The sequence below is a fragment of the Bos indicus genome, chromosome 3, assembly GCF_029378745.1.
Source record: "Bos indicus isolate NIAB-ARS_2022 breed Sahiwal x Tharparkar chromosome 3, NIAB-ARS_B.indTharparkar_mat_pri_1.0, whole genome shotgun sequence".
Lineage (NCBI taxonomy): Eukaryota > Metazoa > Chordata > Mammalia > Artiodactyla > Bovidae > Bos > Bos indicus.
The window spans coordinates 22,643,258-22,668,315 of NC_091762.1; the positions used below are offsets into that span (position 1 = coordinate 22,643,258).

Below are 25,058 nucleotides of genomic sequence, written 5' to 3' on the forward strand. Positions count from 1 at the left end.
CATCTCATCCTCTGTCATCCCCTTCTCCTCCTGCCCCCAATCCCTCCCAGCATCAGAGTCTTTTCCAATGAGTCAACTCTTTGGATGAGGTGGCCAAAGTACTGCAGTTTCAGCTCTAGTATCATTCCTTCCAAAGAAATCCCAGGGCTGATCTCCCCATAAAATAATGATAATTTTCAAGGATTGAAATCATACAAAGTATGTTCCCTAACCAAAATGGAATTAAATTAGAGATTAACCACAGAATAAAATATTTGGAAATTTTCCACTAATATATGGAAATTAAGAAACACATTTCTAAATGATGTGTGAATCAAAGAAGAAATTATGAAATAAACTAGAAAGTATTTTAAAATAAGTATGAAAACACAACACCTCAATATTTGTGAGATGCAGCTAAAATAATACTTAGAGGAGATTTTATGATTTTAAATACCTATATTAGAAAAGAAAATATGTCAACTCGAAATCATGATAAGTGATAAAGTGAAATCTCTCAGTCATGTCCGACTCTTTGCGACCCCATGGACTGTAGCCTACCAGGCTCCTCCATCCATGGGATTTTCCAGGCAAGAGTACTAGAGTGGGTTGCCATTTCCTTCTCCAGGAGATCTTCCCGACCCAGGGATTGAACCCAGGTCTCCCATATTGTAGGCAGACGCTTTACCATCTGAGCCACCAGGGAAGCCAAAATCATGATAAAGGAATATTATGAAAAAACTTTATGCCAACAAATTAGAAAACTTAGATGAAGTAGCCAAATTCGTAGAAAAACACAAACTATCAAAACTAAATCAAGAAGAAATAAAATATCCTAGTATACCTATTTAACAGTCTTTTCACAAAGATAAGTTCAGGCCTACATACACTCACTAGCAAACTGTATCAAATACTCAAAAAGAAATAATACCACTACTCCACAAGCTCCTCCAGAAAATAGAGGCAGAAGGAACACTTTTCAACTTACTCTACAAGGCCAGTATCATTCTCATGTCAAAGTTAGGCCGAAACATCACAAGAAAAGAATACTTCAAACCAGTGTCTGTCATGAATATAGATGCAAATATTAGAAGACAAAATCTAAGAACGTATAAAAATGATTATACACCATGATCAAGTGGTATTTATCCCAGGAATGCAAGGTTGGTTTAACATCCAAGTATTGATTAATGTAATACACCATGTTGAAACAGTATAGGACAAAACCCACATGATTATTGCAATATATATAGAAAAAACATTTGACAAAATCTAATACCTATTCATGATAAAAATTCAGCAAGTGTGGAGCAAGATAGGTTTCCTCAACCTGATGAAAGCCATCTACAAAATAACCTACAGGAAACATTGGTTTTAATGGAGAAAGGCTGAAGGTTTTACTTCCAAGACCAGGAAAAAGACAAAGATGTCCACTCTCACCACTTCTATTCAAATTATACTGGAGGTTCTAGCTGGCACAAAATGAAAGGGAAAAGAAAAGGCATGCAGATCAGAAACAAAAAAGCAAAACTGTGCCTATGTGTGGATGACATGATGGTCCACATAGACCATCCTAGAGAATCTAAAAAACTATAACAACAACAAAATAACTCCTAGAACTAACAAATGAGTTCAGCAAGATCACAGGATACATGATCAATACACAAAAATATTTTTATGTGCCTGTAATTAATAATATGAAAATAAAATTAGGTATATTTTATTCATAAAAACATTAAAAAGAATACCATGTTTAGAAATAAATTTAATAGAAATGCAAATCTTATACACAGAAAGTTATAAACATTGCAGAAAGATTTTTTTTCAACATCTAAATTAATGGAGATACAGTCAACATTCTTGCATTGGAAGGCTCACTATTGTTAAGAAAGCATTTCTTTCCAAATTGATCTATAGAATTTATGCAGCTCCAGCAAGTTTTTGCAGAAACTGTAAGTAAATACTAAATGTTATATGAAAATGCAGAAGATTCCGAACAGCCAAAACTCTTTTGAAAAGAACAAAGTTGAGGATTAATTTATGTATGAGTCAATATTGTTTAGATGTTAATTAGCCACCCAAATTTCTCTATAGATTCTACTTAATCTCGATCAAAATAATAGAAAGTAAAAAAGAAAAAAGACATTGACAATTTTAAAATTTATATGGAAATTCTAAAAACCTAGAATTAGTGAAAACAATTTATGTGTACTATGTAAAACATGATCTTATAATGGATCATAGTCCTAATTATAAGATTCAAAATTATTAAAATTATAGCTCAGTGGGTAAAGAATCTGCCAGCAATGCAGGAGATGCAAGTTCCATCTCTGGGTTGGGAAAATCTCCTGGAGAAGGAAGTAGCAACCCACTCTAGTGTTCTTGCCTGCAAAGTCCCTTGGATGAGGAGCCTGTTGGGCTACAGTCCAAAGAAGCAAAGAATCAGACATGACTGAGCAACTGAACACATACACAGAAAATAAAGCATAAGAGAAATCTTAATGACATTGGCTAGGCAAATATTTCACAAATAGGATACAAAAAGCAAAAGCTATAAAGAAAATGTTCATGTATTTGCCTTCATCCAAATTTTACAATTTTTCTTTTCAAAAAGGCACTAAAGGAAACTCAAAGCAAAGCCACACACTGGGAGAAAACATTTGCAAACATATATCCAAGAAAGGAATTGCATCTAGAATACAAAAACCTTTTTCAATTCAACAACAAGAAAACAAACAACCCAATCAAAAAATGGGCAAACATTTGAACATTTCATCAAAGAGGATGTATGATAGCAGATAAGTACATGAAATATATTCAACATCATTAGTCATTAAAGAAATGCAAATTAAAACCCAAATGAGACAATAATATACCTCCTCTAGAATGACTAATATTAAAGAATGAACAAGCCAAGTTTGGGCAAGCATGTGTAACAACTGGAACTCTAATACACTGCTAATAGAAATGTAAAATAACAGCCACTTTAGCAAACAGTTTGGTAGCTTCTTAAAAAGTTATTTTTAAGTTGATCTGATTTTTAAAACTATGAGTTTTTCTCTTTTTAACAAATTTTTATAAATGGAATAATACAGTAGTCTTTAAAAAAAAATCTGGCTTCTTATACTCAACATAATTATTTGAAGATTCATCCATAATACCCAGTAAATCACTTGTAGGTATTTACCCAAGAGAAAGAAAATGTATGTCTCCTCAAAGACTAGTACATGAATTATTTATAGCATCTTTATTTGTAAAGACCCCAAACTGAAAAAAACTTAAATACAACTTAAATATTTATTAACAAGTAGATGGTTAAATATATTGTGGTATATCCCCACAATAGAATATCCATTCTAAAAGAAAAAGAACAAAAATTACAAACCATGGATACATGCAACAACAGGGATGAAACTCCAAATAATTATGTTGAGTGTAAGAAGGCAGTTTTTTATTTGTTTGTTTGTTTGTTTTTTACAAAAAAGACTACTGTATTATTCCATTGATAAAAATTTGTTAAAAAGATGAAAACTTATTATAGTTTTAAAACTCAGATCAACAGTTGCTCGGGTTTGGAAAAGTGACACTGGCACAGGAAATCTTTTGGACATGATGAAAATATTCATTATCTTGGTGTAGTGATGGCTTCATTTGTTTATGTAGCTCAGTCGGTAAAGAATCCATCTACAGTCCAGGAGACCCAGGTTCAATTCCTGGATTGGGAAGATCCCCTGGAGATGGAAATGGCAATCCACTCCAGTATTCTTGCTTGGGAAATTCCATGGACAGGGCAGTCTGGCGAGCTACAGTCCATGGGGTTGCAAGAGTCGGACACAACAGAGCGACTGAAGCACCACCACCACCAAGGAAAGCCGGGGGACATATGTATACCTATGGTTGATTCATGTTGATGTATGGCAGAAACCAACACAATATATGAAGCAATTATCCTCTAATTAAAAATAAGTACATTTTCTTTTTTTTTACAGTGCACTTGGTGTTGCCTGCGGACTTGGATATCTTTAGCCTTTCCCTGTGATCTTTATTTCACCGAAGTGAGCCTGACGTTACCTCAGTGAGTTCAAAAAGCAATCAGAAAAAAAAAGCAATCATTAATTAAGTGTTCTATGTGAAAAATTGGCAGCAAATTTCTTGCCTAGATGTTTGATAGAATGTTAAGAGTGAAAATCAGGGGATCTCTAGTCCACTTTTGTACTTTGTTGCATTAAACAGTATGCTAGGAGTCTGGAGAACTGCATCTATAATTTTCATTTATGAAAACTCCTGTGGGAATTCAATGTATTGAAAATTGCCATATTTCCTTTCATTCTAAAGCAAGATGGTAAGTGTACTCAGTTGTCCAGTACTTTAACAGAAGTAGCCTATTGGGACAAGAGCAATGTGCTTTCTGCAAAACAAAACCATACCTTGCTAATTTATTATTTTCCAAGTAAGGAATGAGGCAAACAAGTGAGAGAAACCCATGATTCAGCTAACAGAAATTTATCAATCATCCAATATATCCTTGGTAATTAGAAAATGAAAACTATTCTGGTTCTAAAAATGTCTTTGAAAAGTTTGTATCAAAGAGTGTTAAAAATTGAACTGCCTTGGAGCTATTGTCACTTTGACATTGGCACAGAATAAGTAAAGGAATGCTTCTCAGAGTGGAGGAGTTTTGATTGAGGATTTGTTGACCACCTGTGCTTGTGTGTGTAAGTTGCTTCAATCATGTCCCACTCTTTGAGGCCCTATGGATTGTAGCCTGCCAGGTTCCTCTGTCCATAGGATTCTCCAGGCAAGAATACTGGAGTGGGTTGCCATGCCCCTCTTTAGGGCATCTTCCCGACCCAGGGATCAAACTTGCCTCTCTTATCTCTCCTGCATGGTAGGCAGGTTCTTTACCACTAGTGGTACCTGGGAAGTCCTGAGGACCTGTGTTTGCACTGATCTAATTTAACATCTTCAGGTTTATTCTACAGCACAGTAGATGGTGCACAACTTTGTCTCTAAGCCCAAGAATGGTATGAAACTCTATCAGGAAGCTAAGAATCAAACTCTTTATCAGGTATTGAGATAAACTTCAGAAACATTTCACATGGTAATGTGTAGATGATTCAGTAGAACCATGTACTGCTTTGATTTTTTTAATTTTATTTTTAAACTTTACATAATTGTATTAGTTTTGCCAAATATCAAAATGATAAAATATTGATCATCAACAAAAAGGGAACTAGAAATGAAATACTACAGTGCTGTCAGAGATAAATCCCTGGAATAGTGTATGAAGTTCTGATTGCTGACCCTCAATAGTGAAAAAATGGAGTAGGTGAAAGATAAGAAAAATAAGCAAGGGAATGAGTAGACAAAAAAGATTGGAAAGATTAAGGAAGAAGAGGGACACTGAAAGCTATCAAATAATGAAGGGCGGGGATAAGATATACATAGACTTATTTAACACTTGTGACTTATAGAAATCTTGTAAGGAAGACAAAGTATTATTAACCCCAGTTTACAAATAAGGAAACTAGGGCTTAGATAACTGAACAGGGTCATAACAACCATTAAGTAATATAGCCATGTTTTCTACAGCGTGCTTTCTATTCTACTACTCAACCTCTGTTACTTAGTGCAACTCAAATAGTCTCATTACCCAACAGTGTAACACTTAAAGGAAGTGTAGGTAGACAAACTGAAAATTGGTTAGAAAATTTATTTTAAAAATTCAACCTTACCCTACTGTATAACACATAGCTCAATGTTATGTGGCAGTTTGGATGGGAAGGGAGTTTGGGAGACAATGGATACATGTGTATGTATGGCTGAGTCTCTTTGCTGCTCACCTGAAACTATCATAACATTGTTTGTTAATCGGCCATTCCCCAAAACAAAATTAAAAGTTTAAAAAATAAAAATAATTTTTGAAAAGTTAAAAAAAAGTGACTGTAGTTAAAGATGATATCCTTTTTCTGACAATTATCATATGTTTTTTTGTGTGTGTGTGCTCAGTCACGTCTGACTCTTTGCAATCCCATGGACTGTAACCGGCCAGACTCCTCCGTCCATGAGATTCTCCAGGCAAGAATAGTGGAGTGGGTTGCCATTTCCTACTCCAGGGGATCATCCCAATCCAGAGATCAAACTCATGTCTCTTTTGTCTCTTGCATTGGCAGGCAGATTCTTATCACTGCATCACCTGGGAAGCATCATATTCTTATACATGCTAATAAAGGTGATTTCTTATAAAAAATTGAACCTTAAATTCTTTCTTTTAATAACCAGGATATAATAACTGAATAAGGTAGAGCAAAAGGGAAGTCTGAGGACCTCTCAGCTGAGTACCAAGAACTAAAGGGGAAATACCATTGAGATTTAAAAAAAGGGGGGGTCAAAGAAGGAAAATTTACATAAAGCTTATCATCTGTATTCAAAAGGTATAACAGACCCTTTGGAAAACTATACACCAATTGTAACAGCACTTAAAACCAGTCTGGATTTTCTCTTTCCAAAAATTTTCAGAGACTGCAATCTTTTCTTTGAAATATGGAAAAATATGATTCTTTGTAAATGGAGATGATTTTTGGAAATATCTCAAAATTATTCCAAACAAATCATTTTTAGAATAAATCTAGTGAATCATGTGATTAATAAAGTTGAGTAATGCTATCTGAGCCTATATGGTTCTGAGACTTGTATTCTTGTGTGGTTAGAAAATTGGCTTGAAAAGAAATAGGGCCAAAACCAGGCTTCTCTATAAGACTTTCTGATTGGATTGTGGTCCCACTCTTTCACAGTGACCCAATTGCTGGGTGGATTTTCTGGGAGAGAGTGGGTGTTTCATGATTCCCTTCATTGGAGTGAATAATTGAAAATGGAGAGTAATATGTTAGTGCTTCTTTGAAGGATGTAATTAGGTAATATCATGCAAGAAGGAAAGTGTCATAAAGCTAATAAAATGCAAATGAGGAGGAACTGCAGCACTGCTCATCTGCATCATCTCATTTGCAGAGTTTAAGATGAAACAATAGAGATGAACCAAGAAGTTACATATATTCATCAGAATTGTTGGGGAGCCCTGACCTCTGGCTATCAATCAAAGTGGAGAATTCACTGCTGAAAGTTTGTCTTCACTGTACTTGGATGTGAAATCTTCAATAGAGAGGAAGAGGGAAAAAAAGGAGTATGCTGAATGAATTGGAGGTTATTTTGTTATTGCATCAATAGTTTTCAGACTTTTCCAGCTCATGAGCTCTCTGGCAACATTTGATCTATCCATACCTGGATTCTCTTGCCCACAAAGATGTCTACAAAATACTTCTATTGCCCCTTCTGAAGTCACATTAATTCTTGGAGCTGAATACATCTCAAAGCCATTAATAGCTGTATTAGTCATAATTTATCCAAATGCTTTCGAAATGCATTTCTATTTCCTTGGGCTAATGAATTTATTTTATGTGTTTCAAAAGTTGCCATCTTCCTGTCCCAGGATTTTGAGGTTAGTGTGTAAGCAAATCTCTGCTCACCTATTCAATATTACTTCTGATCATGTAGATTTAATTACTTCTACGTAATTAGATTTCTCATTTATAGACTGAAAGTCTAGATCTAACTTTGAACCAAAGATGCCCATTTTACTCTCATTATCTCCGAAATTTTAGATTATTCTTCTCTGGACCTTTTCAAGTTTTATGGCAAATTTCTTTTTGAGGGATGGCAGCAGGAACTACATAAATCCTTTCAAGCACAGATATACTAGAATAAAGTTTTATTTCCAATGTACTTTTTAATGTTTTTCTTTTTTTCTAAGCCTTTTTGGCTGCTGCAGAATTTTGGGTTTGTATTCCAGGGTCAGTGGAATACAGGGTATTCCAGGTCAGGGTAGTGATTCTGATTCTTTTTCTTGAGTAAAATCTGATAAAGGAGAGTCTTTCATTTTGAGTATTCTAGATTAGTTATTTCCAAATTCATTACTTTTTCCTCACATGCATTATTATAGCATCTCATAAGGATTTGCCCACTGACACAGACTCATAAGATTATTCTATGGTCTCTCTCTCTCTCCCCGCTCTGGGATGTCTGAAGAGATTTGTACATCTTCTTTATTGTCATTTATCAATCTATTTAACAATCTCTGCCCTACTACACAATTGAACAATTGAATCAATTGAACAATCCTACTCTTCTACATCTAGTTATGTGCCTATCTTTACTCTTTATTACCTAATGATGAAAAAACAATTCCCATCACTAGCCTACAGTGATTCCACTTTGAATCATCTTTGGATATTTAAATGAGTTTCCAAAGACACCAGTTTCAGGAAAGCAAGGATGGTGGATATGGATAATCTCTAAATAATCTCTAAATCTAATATACCAAATCTATGGCTTGAGAAACTCTAAAAGGGTAACAGAAGATTTCCAATGGAATGTGACAACTGCCTACACTGTATCTAGGTGGAAAACCCAAAAGAAGAAATAAAGATAAATCCAGAGGATTTTATTTCATTTATTCTTCTGTTTACTTGAAGAATTTAGGAACTATGTTGCCATGGTTAAATAGGTTATTTTTGTTTTCATTTTGAATCATCTAATTTTGCCCAACTTGCCTGGTATCGAGGGGAGATTGCTCAGTTATCCATGTTGAAGTCCTTTTCATAAGTGAGAGTCACATCTGTAGTTTTCTGACCTCATGGTCCAGAAACTGGCCATCATCTTTCATTTTCATTCTTGGAGTCCTCTGGAACTTTCAGATACACAGTCAGATGTCTTTCAGTCCTGGAGAGCTATCTTGATCTGTTTTGGCAGTTTGTGGATAGGACTAAGTTGAATATACTTAGAGCATCTTGAATATGGGTTTCTCCATATAGCTTAACCCACTCTTTTCAGCATTACCCTTTACTCTTCAAAAAACAGAGCTTTTTAGACTTCAGTTGCTGTAGAAGGCTAAAAGGACTGTTTGTCTACTTTTATTAATATTAATGTCATTTATTCATCATCTACCTTATTGGGAACACAAATAATCACATTCCTTCCTGAGGAGGAAGTGCATTGATAGAATTATCAGTGGAGAAAGGGGCTCACACAGAACTGAGAGAAGTGGTCAATGGAGGTGACAGTGACTTGGGAGGGAGGCAATCTAGACTGTGTAGGAAAGGGTCACATTCCATTTAGGGCCCTCCTGTTACTCTGAGTTCTCAAGCCATAGGTTTTGATTATATCAAGTTTTAAAAGTTATTAACAACTGCTCATATCTGACAACCTTCTCTACTAAAACCAGATATAATACTGTTTCCCACTTTATATTTTTGTCAACTTCTGTGATATAGAAGAAACTAGCAAATTCAATGGACTTTCTTGAATACCAGCCTTGTTTAGCCCTTTAATTACTGTACTGTTTTCTGAAGCTGAAGTTGGGAACAACTGCATGTAAATTTGATGAATCAACTGCCATCTTCAAGTGATCATCACACTTATCTCTGCTTTTGATCTCTCTAATTGTTTTTTATTTTTTGGTTTTATTTCCCATATAAATATGTCTGAATTTGTATATGCGTGTGTATATGCACACAAAAGATCTTCTTTATCATTCAGTTCAGTTCAGTCGCTCAGTCGTGTCCGACTCTTTGTGACCCATGAATTGCCGCACGCCAGGCCTCCCTGTCCAACACCAACTCCTGGAATTCACTCAAACTCATGTCCGTCGAGTTGCTGATGCCATCCAGCCATCTCATCCTCTGTCGTCCCCTTCTCCTGCCCCCAATCCCTCCCAGCATCAGAGTTTTTTCCAATGAGTCAACTCTTCCCATGAGGTGGCCAAAGTACTGGAGTTTCAGCTTTAGCATCATTCCTTCCAAAGAAATCCCAGGACTGATCTCCTTTAGAATTGACTGGTTGGATCTCCTGGCAGTTCAAGGGACTCTCAAGAGTCTTCTCCAACACCACAGTTCAAAAGCATCAATTCTTTGGCGCTCAGCCTTCTTCACAGACCAACTCTCACATCCACACATGACCACTGGAAAAACCATAGCCTTGACTAGACAGACCTTTGTTGGCAAAGCAATGTCTCTGCTTTTGAATATGCTATCTAGGTTGGTCATAACTTTCCTTCCAAGGACTAAACATCTTTTAATTTCATGGCTGCAATCACCATCTGCAGTGATTTTGGAGCCCCAAAAAATAAAGTCTGACACTGTTTCCACTGTTGCCCCATCTATTTCCCATGAAGTGATGGGACCAGATGCCATGATCTTCGTTTTCTGAATGTTGAGCTTTAAGATAACTTTTTCACTCTCCTCTTTCACTTTCACCAAGAGGCTTTTTAGTTCCTCTTCACTTTCTGCCATAAGGGTGGTGTCATCTGCATATCTGAGGTTTCTCCCAGCAATCTTGATTCCAGCTTGTGCTTCTTCCAGCCCAGCATTTCTCATGATGTACTCTGCATAGAAGTTAAATAAGCAGGGTGACAATATACAGCCTTGACGTACTCCTTTTCCTATTTGGAACCAGTCTGTTGTTCCATGTTCAGTTCTAACTGTTGTTTCCTGACCTGCATACAGGTTTCTCAAGAGGCAGGTCCGGTGGTCTGGTATTCCCATCTCTTGAAGAATTTCCCACAGTTTATTGTGATCCACACAGTCAAAGGCTTTGGCATAGTCAATAAAGCAGAAATAGATGTTTTCCTGGAACTCTCTTGCTTTTTCCATGATCCAGTGGATGTTGGCAATTTGATCTCTGGTTCCTCTGCCCTTTCTAAAACCAGGTTGAACATCTGGAAGTTCATGGTTCACGTATTGCTGAAGCCTGGCTTGGAGAATTTTGAGCATTACTTTACTAGTGTGTGAGATGAGTGCAATTGTGTGGTAGTTTGAACATTCTTTGGCATTGCCTTTCTTTGGAATTGTAATGAAAACTGACCTTTTCCAGTCCTGTGGCCACTGCTGAGTTTTCTAAATTTGCTGGCATATTGAGTGCAGCATTTTCACAGCATCATCTTTCAGGATTTGAAATAGCTCTACTGGAATTCTATCACCTCCCCTAGCTTTGTTCATAGTGATGCTTACTAAGGCCCGCTTGACTTCACATTCCAGAATGTCTGGCTCTAGGTGAGTGATCACACCATCATGATTATTTTGGTTGTGAAGATCTTTTTTGTACAGTTCTTCTGTGTATTCTTGTCACCTCTTCTTAATATCTTCTGCTTCTGTTAGGTCCATACCATTTCTGTCCTTTATCGAGCCCATCTTTACATGAAATATTACCTTGGTATCTCTAATTTTCTTGAAGAGATCTCTAGTCTTTCCCATTCTGTTGTTTTCCTCTATTTCTCTGCGCTTTGCTGGAGCAGCCATGAAGAGATACCGCACGTCCAAGGTAAGAGAAACCCAAGTAAGATGGTAAGTGTTGCAAGAGGGCATCAGAGGGCAACACACTGAAACCATAATCAATCTAATCACACGGACCACAGCCTGGTCTAACTCAATGAAACCAAGCCATGCCCTGTGGGGTCACCCAAGATGGGCAGGTCATGGTGGAGAGGTCTGACAGAATGTGGTCCACTGGAGAAGGGAATGGTAAACCACTTCAGTATTCTTGCCTTGAGAACCCCATGAACAGTATGAAAAGGCAAAATGATAGGATACTGAAAGAGGAACTCCCCAGGTCAGTAGGTGCCCAATATGCTACTGGAGATCAGTGGAGAAATAACTCCAGAAAGAATGAAGGGATGGAGCCAAAGCAAAAACAATACCCAGTTGTGGATGTGACTGGTGATAGAAGCAATGTCCGAGGCTATAAAGAGCAATATTGCATAGGAACCTGGAATGTTAGGTCCATGAATCAAGGCAAATTGGAGGTGGTCAAACAGGAGATGGCAAGAGTGAACGTCGACATTCTAGGAAGTAGGGAACTAAAATGGACTAGAATGCGTGAATTTAACTCAGATGACCATTTTATCTACTACTGCGGGCAGGAATCCCTTAGAAGAAATGGAGTAGCCATCATGGTCAACAAAAGAGTCTGAAATGCAGTACTTGGATGCAATCTCAAAAATGACAGAATGATATCTGTTCATTTCCAAGGTAAACCATTCAATATCACAGTAATCCAAGTCTATGCCTGAACCAGTAATGCTGAAGAAGCTGAAGTTGAACGGTCCTATGTGGTCATGTATGGATGTGTGAGTTGGACTGTGAAGAAGGCTGAGCGCCGAAGAATTGATGCTTTTGAACTGTGGTGTTGGAGAAGACTCTTGAGAGTCCCTTGGACTGCAAGGAGATCCAACCAGTCCATTGTGAAGGAGATCAGCCCTGGGATTTCTTTGGAAGGAATGATGCTAAAGCTGAAACTCCAGTACTTTGGCCACCTCATGCGAAGAGTTGACTCATTGGAAAAGACTCTGATGCTGGGAGGGATTGGGGGCAGGAGGAGAAGGGGACGACAGAGGATGAGATGGCTGGATGGCATCACTGACTCAATAGACATGCATCTGAGTGAACTCCGGGAGTTGGTGATGGACAGGGAGGCCTGGCCTGCTGCGATTCATGGGGTCACAAGGAGTTGGACACAACTGAACGACTGGACTGAACTGAACTGATGAAGACTTACAAGACCTTTTAGAACTAACACCCAAAAAAGATGTCCTTTTCATTATAGGGGACTGGAATGCGAAAGTAGGAAGTCAAGAAACACCTGGAGTAACAGGTAAATTTGGCCTTGGAATACGGAATGAAGCAGGGCAAAGACTAATAGAGTTTTGCCAAGAGAACGCGCTGGTCATAGCAAACACTCTCTTCCAACAACAACATGGACATCACCAGATGGTCAACACCAAAATCAGATTGATTATATTCTTTGCAGCCAAAGATGGAGAAACTCTATACAGTCAGCAAAAACAAGACCAGGAGCTGACTGTGGCTCAGACCATGAACTCCTTATTGCCAAATTCAGACATAAATTGAAGAAAGTAGGGAAAACCACTACACCATTCAGGTATGACCTAAATCTTTATCATTAGAATTCTGTAATTAATTTTAAAAAGTAATTGACATGGGACTTATAAGTACCATAGATTAATTGGAAATTAATTGTTAATAATGTAAATAATAACACTAATATTTATGGTGTCCCCACCATGTACCAGACTTTATTCTAAGTACTTTAATATCATTGTATCATTTAATCCTAATAACAATATTATGAGGACTATACTATTATTACCCCCAATATATGGATGCAGAAACTAAGGATCAAAAAATTTAAAGAACTTTCTAAAATCACACAACTAGTGAGAGATTGGAGCTGTGATTCCAACCCAACTATACCAGTCTTCTAGACAAAAGTCTTTGTTCAACTGTGTCAAGTTGAAAAAAATAACAAACTGGTTAGGTTCAGAAAAGAGTATGATTGGATGAGAAAATTTGAATTGAGTTATGAAAAATGTCAAAAGTTGGTACTTAGGTAGAAAGCAATCATTTCTTGTCTAACTATTCCTAGACTTTTCTAAGGCATCGATAGATTTAAAGCTGTCTTGAGATGCTTCTTCTAAGAAATCTTCCATATTTAAGTTTCTGATCAACATAGTATGTTTACAACAGTGTGTAATCAGTAAAAGTATAGAGTATGAGTTGTTCTAATCATACTATCATGTAAACAAGCGGTGTCAACTGTTTTGACCCAGAGTTACAGAAAATACTATCTTTTAGAGCCCTGATAACATGTATACAAGTCACTTGAGTGATTTTCCCAAATGAAATAGAATCTATCATATGACATTTAATTATATGTACTTCTTTTATATCTCAATGCTGGTTTTTTTTGGTGGGGTAGACAGTGCTGGCTCTTATTGCTACACATTGGCTTTCTCTAGTTGCAGCGAGTGAGAGCTACTCTAGTTGCCACGTGTGGGCTTCTCATTGCAGTGGCTTCTCTTATTACAGAGCATGGACTCAAGGGCATGCAGACTTTAGTAGCTGTGGTGCACGGGCTTAGTTGCCCCACAGCATGTGAAATCTTCCTGAACCAGGGATCAAACCCATGACCCTGCATTGGCAGGCAGATGCTTAAGCACTGAACCACAAAGGAAGTCCTCCATCCTGTTTTTGATGTGGGGGTTTTACTTCCATGATACTTCCTTCCTAGAGGAAAGTATCTATGCCATCAATCTGTGATGGCAGTAATATTCATTTTAAAGATTTTTGTCAGAATAGTTAAACAGGAAGAAATTTTTGATGAAAATAGATATTTAAAAAGAGACATTAAAAATGGTTGTGTGTTAAGTTGCTTCAGTCATGTCCGACTCTTTGCAACCCTATGGACCATAGCCTACCTGGCTCCTCTGTCCATGGGGTTCTCCCGGCAAGAAACTGGAGTGGGTAGCCATTCTATTCTCCAGAGGATCTTCCTGACCCAGGGATCAAACCTGAGTCTCCTATGTGTCTCCTGTATTGGCAGGTGGGTTCTTTACCACTCGCCTTACCTGGAAAACCCTAAAAATACTTAGCTGCTCCATATTGATTGGGTGGTAAATTATCTAGAAGCAATTTCTCAATATTCACTTGTCTTGAGTTTATTACAACTTAGTTAATCCAAGTTTTATGTAAACAATTTAATGAGGAGAATATACAGTCATACAAAGCAACTTGTTGATGCAATTCTTTTTAAGCTCATTATTGTAAGCCATAGAAACAGGGTTGTTTGTTTTGTATTTTTGTCTAAGCTATAAGGTAAGTTGCTCATTTTTGTAGCTGAGTATATAGGTTACCCATACTGATTTTGCCCTATATTGATGCTTAACTGTAGAATTATTGCAAAAGAGACTTGGCCATATCTCTTAGAGAAAGTGTGTGTGTGCGTGTGCATGTGCACACACTCATCCCCAGAACTGGACCCAGGAAACAAGCCCATGACACTTAGAGGATGGGGATGTTATCTGTGAAGATCTTGTGTTTATGTATAAAGCACTCAAACTTAGGAGTCGAACAGCACCATGTACTGTTTGAATATCAGCTTCTCTCTCCTATAACTGTATCATTCATACAAAAATCAGAGGGAGCGTTTTCCCTAATCACTCCATGGTTGAAGATTGAAAGTTGCCCTTAAACGTAGAGGCTTCAAGAAACTAGAAATCAATAGAAAAATCATCCCACTCTTAAAACATTGTTTTTTTTCCTTAGCTTTTCTAATGAAGAGGTACCTCAAGTTGTTTACCCCTCACTGATATTGAGTCAGAATATAGAATGTGGTATATCCTATTGATGCCTCACTCACAGTTAGGGTACTTTCATCATTTTTCTTGGGATAAAAAAGATAGAAATAACACGGAGTCTCAGTGTTCTGGACTGAATGTTCATATGTTGAAGCCCTAACCCCAATTTTATGGTATTTGGAGGTGGGGCCTTTGAGAGATAATTGGGTTTAAATGAGGTCATGGGGTGGGATCCCCATGTTTGGATCAGTATCCTTGTAAGAAGAGGAAGAGAGACCAGAGCTCTCTTTCTTCTATATGAGGATACAAAGAGAAAACAGTAATCTGCAAGCCAGGAAGAGACCTCTCAGCAGGAACTAAATCTGCCAAAGCCTTGATCTTGGACTTTCCAGTTTTCAGAACTAAGAGACAGCCATCTGTTGTTTAAGTTACTCAGTTTATAAAATTTTGTGACAATAGTTCAAGCTAAGACACTTAATTTCATATTATTTCTCTAAAGATTAACTTCTCAACAACCTCATACATCATAGCACAATTGAGAAACAGAAAGAATTTTTAATAAAAAGAAAAGACTATTAAAATTTCCTACTACTGCAACCATTCCTCCCTGCCAGAAAAAAAAAGATGCTAAAAGCTCACAAGGCATATAGAGCTCTGCTGGTTGCAAGCGGGTCAGCAGACACATGCTACAGCTGACAGCATGAGAACAAAGAGCCAAAAACACTAGAGATAGAGACAACTATTTTGTTTTCGTAAAAACTGAAATATAATTGACATGTAACATTGTATGAGTTTAAAGTACGCAGCGTGTTGTGTGTTGGTTTGATATGTTTATACATTTCAGTATGATTCCCAGGTGGTGCAGTTGGTAAAGAATCCGCCTGCCAAGAGATGCAAGAGATGTGGGTTCAATCCCTGGGTTGGGAAGATCCCTGGAGAAGGAAATGGCAACCCACTCCAGTATTCTTGCCTGGAGAATCCCACGGACAGAGGAGGCTGGCAGGCTTCAGTCCAAGGGGTTGCAAAGAGTCAGATACAACTCGTGACTGACTGAGTCAGTCAGTAACTGAGCACAAGCATGCACTATCAAGAGACAGAACTAACACCTCTATCAAGTTCTATAATTATCATTTCTTTTTTGCGGTGGGAACAATTAAGATCTAGTCTCTTAGCAACTCTGAAGTTTATAATACAGCATTGTTGACTACGATTACTAAGCTGTGCATTAGCTCTCCAGGACTTATTTATCTACCAGTTCCTAGTTTATACACTTAAATAACATATCCCCAATCCCTCACTGCCCCCACTCCATTCTACTCTAGGTTTTTACCATTTCAGCTTTTTAAAAATCCACATGTAAGTGATACCATACATTATTTGTCTGACTTATCTCACTTAGCATAATGATCTCATGGTCCATTCATGTTATTGAAAATGGCAGGATTTCCTTCTTTCTCATGGCTGAATAATATTCCATGGTGTGTGTGTGTGTGTGTGTGTGTGTGTGTATACATATATATGTATATATACATATATAAAATGAGGAAGATGCTATATGTATATATATACACACACACATACATATAGCATCTTCCTCATCTTTTCATCTGTTGATGGACTTCCCTTGTAGCTCAGTCGGTAAAGAATCTGCCTGCAATGCAGGGGACCCAGGTTTGACCCCTGGGTCAGGAAGACCCCTTGGAGAAGGAAAGGGCAACCCACTCCAATATTCTTGCCTGGAGAATCCCATGGACAGAGGAGCCTGGCAGGCTACAGTCCATGGGGTTGCAAGAGTTGGACATGACTTAGTGACTAAACCACCAAACCAACCACCAAACATAAGAGTGCAGATATGTCTTTGAACTTCTGTTTCACATCCTTGGGCTATATACCTAGAAGGGAAATGGCTGGATCATATGGTAGTTCTATTTTTAACTTTTTGAGAAACCTCCATACTGTTTTCCATAGTGGTTGAACCAAATCACATTCCCACCAACAGTTATACAATTCCTTTATCCCTACATCCTCACCAACATTTGTTATCTCTTATCTTCTTGATGATAGCCATTCTAACAGGTGTGATATAATGTCTCATTTTTAAATTTTTTTAATTGGATGAAATTTGCTTTACAACATTGTACTGGTTTCTGCCATACAACATGTGAATCAGTCATAATTATATATATAGTATATATAATTATAATATATTATTATAACTAGGATTTATAATAATAGTTGTCTCTATCTCTAGTGTTTTTGGATCTTCTTTTTTCTCATATCCCCTCCCTCCCATTCCCCCATACCACTCCTCTAGGTCTTCAGAGATCACCAGGCTGGGCTCCCTGTGTTATACAGCAGCATATGTGAACCGTGAACTTCCTGATGTTCAAGCTGGTTTTAGAAAAGGCAGAGGAACCAGAGATCAAATTACCAACATCCACTGGATCATGGAAAAAGCAAGAGAGTTCCAGAAAAACATCTATTTCTGCTTTATTGACTATGCCAAAGCCTTTGACTGTGTGGATCACTATAAACTGTGGACAATTCTGAAAGAGATGGGAATACCAGACCACCTGACCTGCCTCTTGAGAAACCTGTATGCAGGTCAGGAAGCAACAGTTAGAACTGGACATGGAAAAATAGACTGGTTCCAAATAGGAAAAGGAGTACATCAAGGCTGTATATTGTCACTCTGTCTATTTAACTTATATGCAGAGTACATCATGAGAAACGCTGGACTGGAAGAAACACAGGCTGGAATCAAGATTGCCGGGAGAAATATCAATAACCTCAGATATGCAGATGACATCATCCTTATGGCGGAAAGTGAAGAGGAACTAAAAAGCCTCTTGATGAAAGTGAAAGTGGAGAGTGAAAAAGTTGGCTTAAAGCTCAACATTCAGAAAACAAAGATCATGGCATCCAGTCCCATCACTTCATGGGAAATAGATGGGGAAACAGTGGAAACAGTGTCAGACTATTTTTCTGGGCTCCAAAATCACTGCAGATGATGACTGCAGCCATGAAATTAAAAGACGCTTACTCCTTTGAAGGAAAATTATGACCAACCTAGATAGCATATTCAAAAGCAGAGACATTACTTTGCCAACAAAGGTTCGTCTAGTCAAGGCTACGGTTTTTCCTGTGGTCATGTATGGATGTGAGAGTTGGACTGTGAAGAAGGCTGAGCGCCGAAGAATTGATGCTTTTGGACTGTGGTGTTGGAGAAGACTCTTGAGAGTCCCTTGGACTGCAAGGAGATCCAACCAGTCCATTGTGAAGGAGATCAGCCCTGGGATTTCTTTGGAAGGAATGATGCTAAAGCTGAAACTCCAGTACTTTGGCCACCTCATGCAAAGAGTTGACTCATTGGAAAAGACTCTGATGCTGGGAGGGATTGGGGGCAGGAGGAGAAGGGTATGACAGAGGATGAGATGGCTGGATGGCATCACTGACTCGATGGACGTGAGTCTGAGTGAACTCCGGGAGTTGGTGATGGACAGGGAGGCCTGGCGTGCTGCAATTCATGGGGTCTACTGATCTGATCTGATCCAACTAGTTATCTATTGTACACATAATAGTGTATATGTGTCAATGCTAGTTTCTCAGTTTGTCCCACCCTCTCCTTCCACTGATGTGTCCACAATCTGTTCTCTACATCAGCATCTCCATTTCTTCCCTGTAAATAGGTTTATCAGTACCATTTTTCCAGATTGCATATATATGTATTAATATATGATATTTGTTTTTCTCTTCCTGACTTACTTCACTTTGTATAACAGCCCCTAAGTTCATTCACCTCACAACAACTGACTCAAATTCATTCCTTTTTATGGCTGTATCTCGTTGTTTTGATTTGCATTTCCATGACTAGTGATGTTGCACATCTTTTCATGAATCTGTTGGTCATTTGGATGTCTTCTTTGAAAAATGTCTACTTAGTTCCTCTGACCATTTTTTTTAATTGAACTGTTTGCTTTTTTGTTATTGAGTTACACAAGCTCTTTATATATCTTGTATATTAAGCCTTTATTCAATATATGGTTTATAATTATTTTCTCCTATTCCATAGTTTCCTTTTCACTTTGCCAATTGTTTCTTTTGCTGTGCAAAAGCTTTTTAGGTTGATGTCGTCCAACTTGTAGATTTTTGTTTTTGTTGCTTGTGATATTTCCCAGTCTAATATAAAATATTTTTTCCTATATTTTCTTCTAGGAGTTTTATGACATTAGGCCTATGTTCAAGTCTTTAATCCATTTTAAGTTAGTTTTTATGAGTTGTGTAAGACAGGGATCCAGTTTAATTTTTCTGCATGTTTTATCCAGTTGTATCAGCACTATTTGTTAAAGGAATTGTCCTTTCCCCACCGAGTGCTCCTGACATCCCTGTCAAATATTAGTTGTCCATGTAGATGGGGACTTATTTATGGGTTCTCTGTTCTGTTTTATTGGCCTATATATCAATTTTTATGCCAATATCATGCTGTTTTAACTACTATAACTTTGAGGTATGGTTTGAAATCAGGAACATTATTGCCTCTGTTTTGTTTTGTTTTTTTTTTTCTCACGAGTGCTTTGGCTGTTTGGGGCCTTTTGTGGTTTTGTATAATGTTTAGGATTGCTTTTTTATATTTCTGTGAAAAATACCATTGGAATTTTAACAGATGTTGCATTGAATCTATAAATAACTATGTAGTATGACAATCCCAAAGAAAGGCAATGCCAAAGAAGGCTCAAACTACTGCACAATTGCACTCATCTCACACGCTAGTAAAGTAATGCTCAAAATTCTCCAAGCCAGGCTTCAGCAATATGTGAACCATGAACTTCCTGATGTTCAAGCTGGTTTTAGAAAAGGCAGAGGAACCAGAGATCAAATTGCCAACATCCACTGGATCATGGAAAAAGCAAGAGAGTTCCAGAAAAACATCTATTTCTGCTTTATTGACTATGCCAAAGCCTTTGACTGTGTGGATCACTATAAACTGTGGACAATTCTTCAAGAGATGGGAATACCAGACCACCTGACCTGCCTCTTGAGAAACCTGTATGCAGGTCAGGAAGCAACAGTTAGTACTGGACATGGAAAAATAGACTGGTTCCAAATAGGAAAAGGAGTACGTCAAGGCTGTATATTGTCACCCTGCTTATTTAACTTATATGCAGAGTACATCATGAGAAATGCTGGGCTGGAAGAAGCACAAGCTGGAATCAAGATTGCTGGGAGAAATATCAATAACCTCAGATATGCAGATGACATCACCCTTATGGCGGAAAGTGAAGAGGAACTAAAAAGCCTCTTGATGAAAGTGAAAGAGGAGAGTGAAAAAGTTGGCTTAAAGCTCAACATTCAGAAAACGAAGATCATGGCATCTGGTCCCATCACTTCATGGGAAATAGATGGGGAAACAGTGGAAACAGTGTCAGACTATTTTTCTGGGCTCCAAAATCACTGCAGATGGTGACTGCAGCCATGAAATTAAAAGACGCTTACTCCTTTGAAGGAAAGTTATGACCAACCTAGATAGCATGTTCAAAAGCAGAGACATTACTTTGCCAACAAAGGTCTGTCTAGTCAAGGCTATGGTTTTTCCTGTGGTCATGTATGGATGTGAGAGTTGGACTGTGAAGAAGGCTGAGCGCCGAAGAATTGATGCTTTTGAACTATGGTGTTGGAGAAGACTCTTGAGAGTCCCTTGGGCTGCAAGGAGATCCAACCAGTCCATTGTGAAGGAGATCAGCCCTGGGATTTCTTTGGAAGGAATGATGCTAAAGCTGAAACTCCAGTACTTTGGCCACCTCATGCAAAGAGTTGACTCATTGGAAAAGACTCTGATGCTGGGAGGAATTGGGAGCAGGAGGAGAAGGGAACGACAGAGGATGAGATGGCTGGATGGCATCGCTGACTCAATGGACGTGAGTCTGAGTGAACTCTGGGAGTTGGTGATGGACAGGGAGGCCTGGCGTGCTGCGATTCATGGGGTCTCAAAAAGTCGGACACAACTGAGCAACTGAACTGAACTGAACTGAACTGACAAAAGCCATGAATATCAATTACCAATCCAGACCCCACAAGTTGCTTTTATAGTATCCACTAGACTTTGCATTTATCAAAGTCAGTACTCTCTGAAGATTTATATAGAGATTACTTTAAAATATTTTTATTATGTTAAAACATAATATAAAATTTATCATTTTAATTGTACAATGTAGTGGCATTAAGTTCATTTACAATATTGTACAACTATCCCCACTATCCAATTACAAAATATTTTTGTCATCCCAAATAGAAATTCTACCCATTAGATGATAACTCCATATTCCTCTCTTCCCCCAGACCCTGGTAACCTTTATCCTATTTTCTGTCCTATTCTAGGTCATGTAAATGAAACCATACACTATTTTCCTTCTGTGTCTAGCTTATTTCACTTAGCATATTTTGAAGGTTCACTTATGTATACTTAGCATGTATCAGAATTTCATTTATTGTTATGCCTGAATAATATTGTTTGTATACACTCCATTTTATTTATCTATGTGTCTGTAGATGAATACTTGAATTGTTTCCACATTTTGGCACTGTAAATAATGTTACAAAGAACCCTGATGTACATGTATCTGTTTGAGCCCATGCTTTCCATTCTTTTGAGTATATACTCAAGAGAAATTAGTGGATCATTTGGTAATGCTTTGTTTAACTATTTGAGGAACCACCAAGCTGTTTCCCATTGTGGCCATTTTATACCCACACCAGGAACGTACAAGGTTCAAATTTTTTTAACATCCTTGCCAAAACTTGCAATTTTCTGGGGCTTTGTTTGCTTTTTAATAAAAAGCTATCCGAATGGTTATGAAGTAGTGTCTCATAATGGTTTCGATTTGAATTTCGCTAATGACAATGTTGAGTGCCTTTTCATGTGCTTATTGTCATCTGTACATCTTCTTTGAAAAATGCCTGTTCAGATCTTTTGCTCTTTTTTGAATTAGGTTGTTTTCTTGGTTTGAGTTGTAGGAATTCTGTATATATTATGGATATTAATCCATTACCAGGGGTATGATTTGCAAATATTTTCTTTCATTTTGTGGGTAGTAATTTTACTTTGTTGATAGTGTCCTTAGTTGCACAAAACTTCCCAACTTGATGAATTTCAATTTTTGTGTTTTTTTCTTTTGTTGCTTGTGCTCATCATATCTGAGAACTCACTGGCAAGCTGAATGTCATGAAGATATTCCCCTATGTTTTCTCCTAAGAGTTTTGTAGTTTTAGCTCTTATATTAGGTCTTTGATCCATTTTGAGTTAATTTTTGTGTATAGTATAAGATAAGGGGTCATCATTATTCTTTTGCATGCAGATGGTAGCCAATTCTCCCAGAACCATTTATTGAAAAGACATCTTTTCCCCATTGAATGATCTTGGCACCCTTATTAAAAATATTTGACTATACATGTGAGAATTTATTTCTGGGCTCTCAATTCTATTCCATTGGTCTACTGATCTGTCCTTATTCTAAGACAATACTATCTTGATAACTGTAGCTTTGTAGTAATTTCTGAAATAAGGAAGTATGAGTGCTCTAACTTTATGCTTATTTTCAAAATTGCTTTGGCTATTTGGTGGCATCATGTTCCATTTGTAAAAAAAGAAAACACATACAATATCTATGAAGTAAAATAAGATGAGGTATGCCTATATGGACGATCATGTCATCTGCAAACCAAGACCGTTTTAACTCTTTCTTCCCAATATATAGACATTTTATTGCCTTTTGGTCTCATTGCATTAGCTAGTCCTTCCAGTATAACAATAAAAAGATGTGATGAGAAGGGACATACTTGGCTTGTTCTTGATCTTAGTTGAAAAGCTTCAAGTTTCTCACCATTAAGTATGATGTTAGCTGTATTTTTCTTGTAAGTATTAAGTTGAAGACATTCCCTTCTATTGCTAGTTTACTGAGAGTTTTTAAAATTTATTTTAGCTGCAGGATAATTGCTTTACAATTGTGTGTTGGTTTCTGCCATACATCAACATGAATCAGCCATAGGTATACATATGTTTCCTCCCAAGAGTTTTTTGTTAAATCATGAATGAGTGTTGAATTTTGCCAAATACCTTTTCTGTATCCATTGATATGATCATGTAGTTTTTCTCTTAGAGTCTGTTGATGTGATGGATTAAATAAATTGATTTTCAAACGTTGATTAAGTCTTGTATACCTTGAACAAATCCCATTTGGTCATGCTATACAATTATTTCTTTTTATACTTTGCTGGATTTGATTTGTTAATATTTTATTGAGGATTCTTGCATCTATTAATATGTTCAATATGTTCATGCGAGATAACTGGTCTGTGGCTTTCCTTTCTTACAATGTTTTTGGTTTTGGTATTAGGGTAATGTTGGCCTCGTAGAATGAGCTAGGAAGAAAACCCTTTGCTCCTATCCTCTCGAAGAGGTTGTTAAGAATTTGTATAATTTTTTTCTTAAATGTTTGGTAGAAATGACCAGTGAACCCATCTCGGCCTGTTGCTTTCTGTTTTTGAAAATTATTAATTATATTTCTTTAATAGACATAGATCTATTCAGATTGTTTATCTCTTTTGTGTGAGTTTTGACAGCTTCTGTCTTTTCAAGGAATTGATCTGTTTCATCTAGGTTATCAAGTATGTGAGCATAGAATTGTTCAGAGTATGCCTTTATTGTCCTTTTAATGTTCTTCCTTGGAATCTGTAATGATCTGCCTTCTTTCATTTCTGTTATTAGTAATTTATGTCCCTCTTCTCTTTTTCTTAGTTAGTCCAGCTAGAGGGTTATTGATTTTACTGATCTTTTCAAAGAACCAGCTTTTGGTTTTTGTTGATTTTCTCTATTGATTTCCTGCTTTCAATTTCATTGCTTTCTGCTCTGATTCCTATTATTTCTTTCCTTTTGCCTACTTTTGATTCAATTTTCTCTTCTTTTTCAAGTTTCCTAAGGTAAAAACTTAGATTACTGATTTTAGATTTTATTTCTTCTAACATTCACATTCAGTGCTATAAAATTCCCTCAAAGCACTCTTTTCAGTGCATTCCACAAATTCTAATAAGTAGCTTTTCATTTTCATACAATTCAAAATATTTTAAAATTTCTCTTGAGATTTATTCTTGGGGCCATGTGTTATCTAAAAGTATTTTGTTTAATCTCCATATATTTTGTGATTTTCCAGTTATGGGTTAATTCCACTGTGGTCTTACAGTGGACACAGTATGATTTCTAGTTCTGAAATTTTAAGGTGTTTTATGGCCCAGAATGTAATCTATCTCAATGAATGTTTTCACCAAGAATGTGTATTCTGTCTCTGTTGGATAATTTTCTCTCTCTCTTCCGGACCCCAACCACCTTTCCCAAACAACTTAACATCTTGCATAGTCTTCCAGAAATATTTTAGGCACTTTTAAGTACCTTTCGCTCTGTATTTGACATTATCAATGTTGGAGAGCTTCTTTATCTTCTCCATCAATGCTCTTGAAGTCAAGATTTGCAAGTGATTCAACATTGTATCCCCTCAGTAATTATCCCAGAGCTTTAGGCCTAATAGAATATTTGTCAAGGGAATGAGTCATCTCTTTCTGCTTCTATTCAAACTATTAAGCTCTTAACAAGTTTATACAGAACTTAGCATCTATATAAGAGGCTCATCCCAGCAGAGATGACACCTTGGTACAAGAACCCATCACCAGTGATTGAGTGGACATATTACTTCCCATTAAATAATGGCTAAAAGATGACATATTTTTAAAATTTATTCTGCACTCCTCTTTTCAAACAGCCTCCAAAGACATTTAGGCACAATTTCGTTGAAGAAAATCTATCCAGTGAAAGCTGTGTAGCTCTCTGGCC

The 25,058-nt window shown here is 37.2% G+C and overlaps 1 pseudogene; it reads right to left on the reverse strand.

Annotated features, from left to right (window-relative positions):
- LOC109556758 (olfactory receptor 5J3-like) overlaps window positions 1–24,675 on the reverse strand; it is a 42,938-nt pseudogene extending 18,263 nt beyond the window's left edge.
- Window positions 24,676–25,058: the final 383 nt, after the last annotated feature.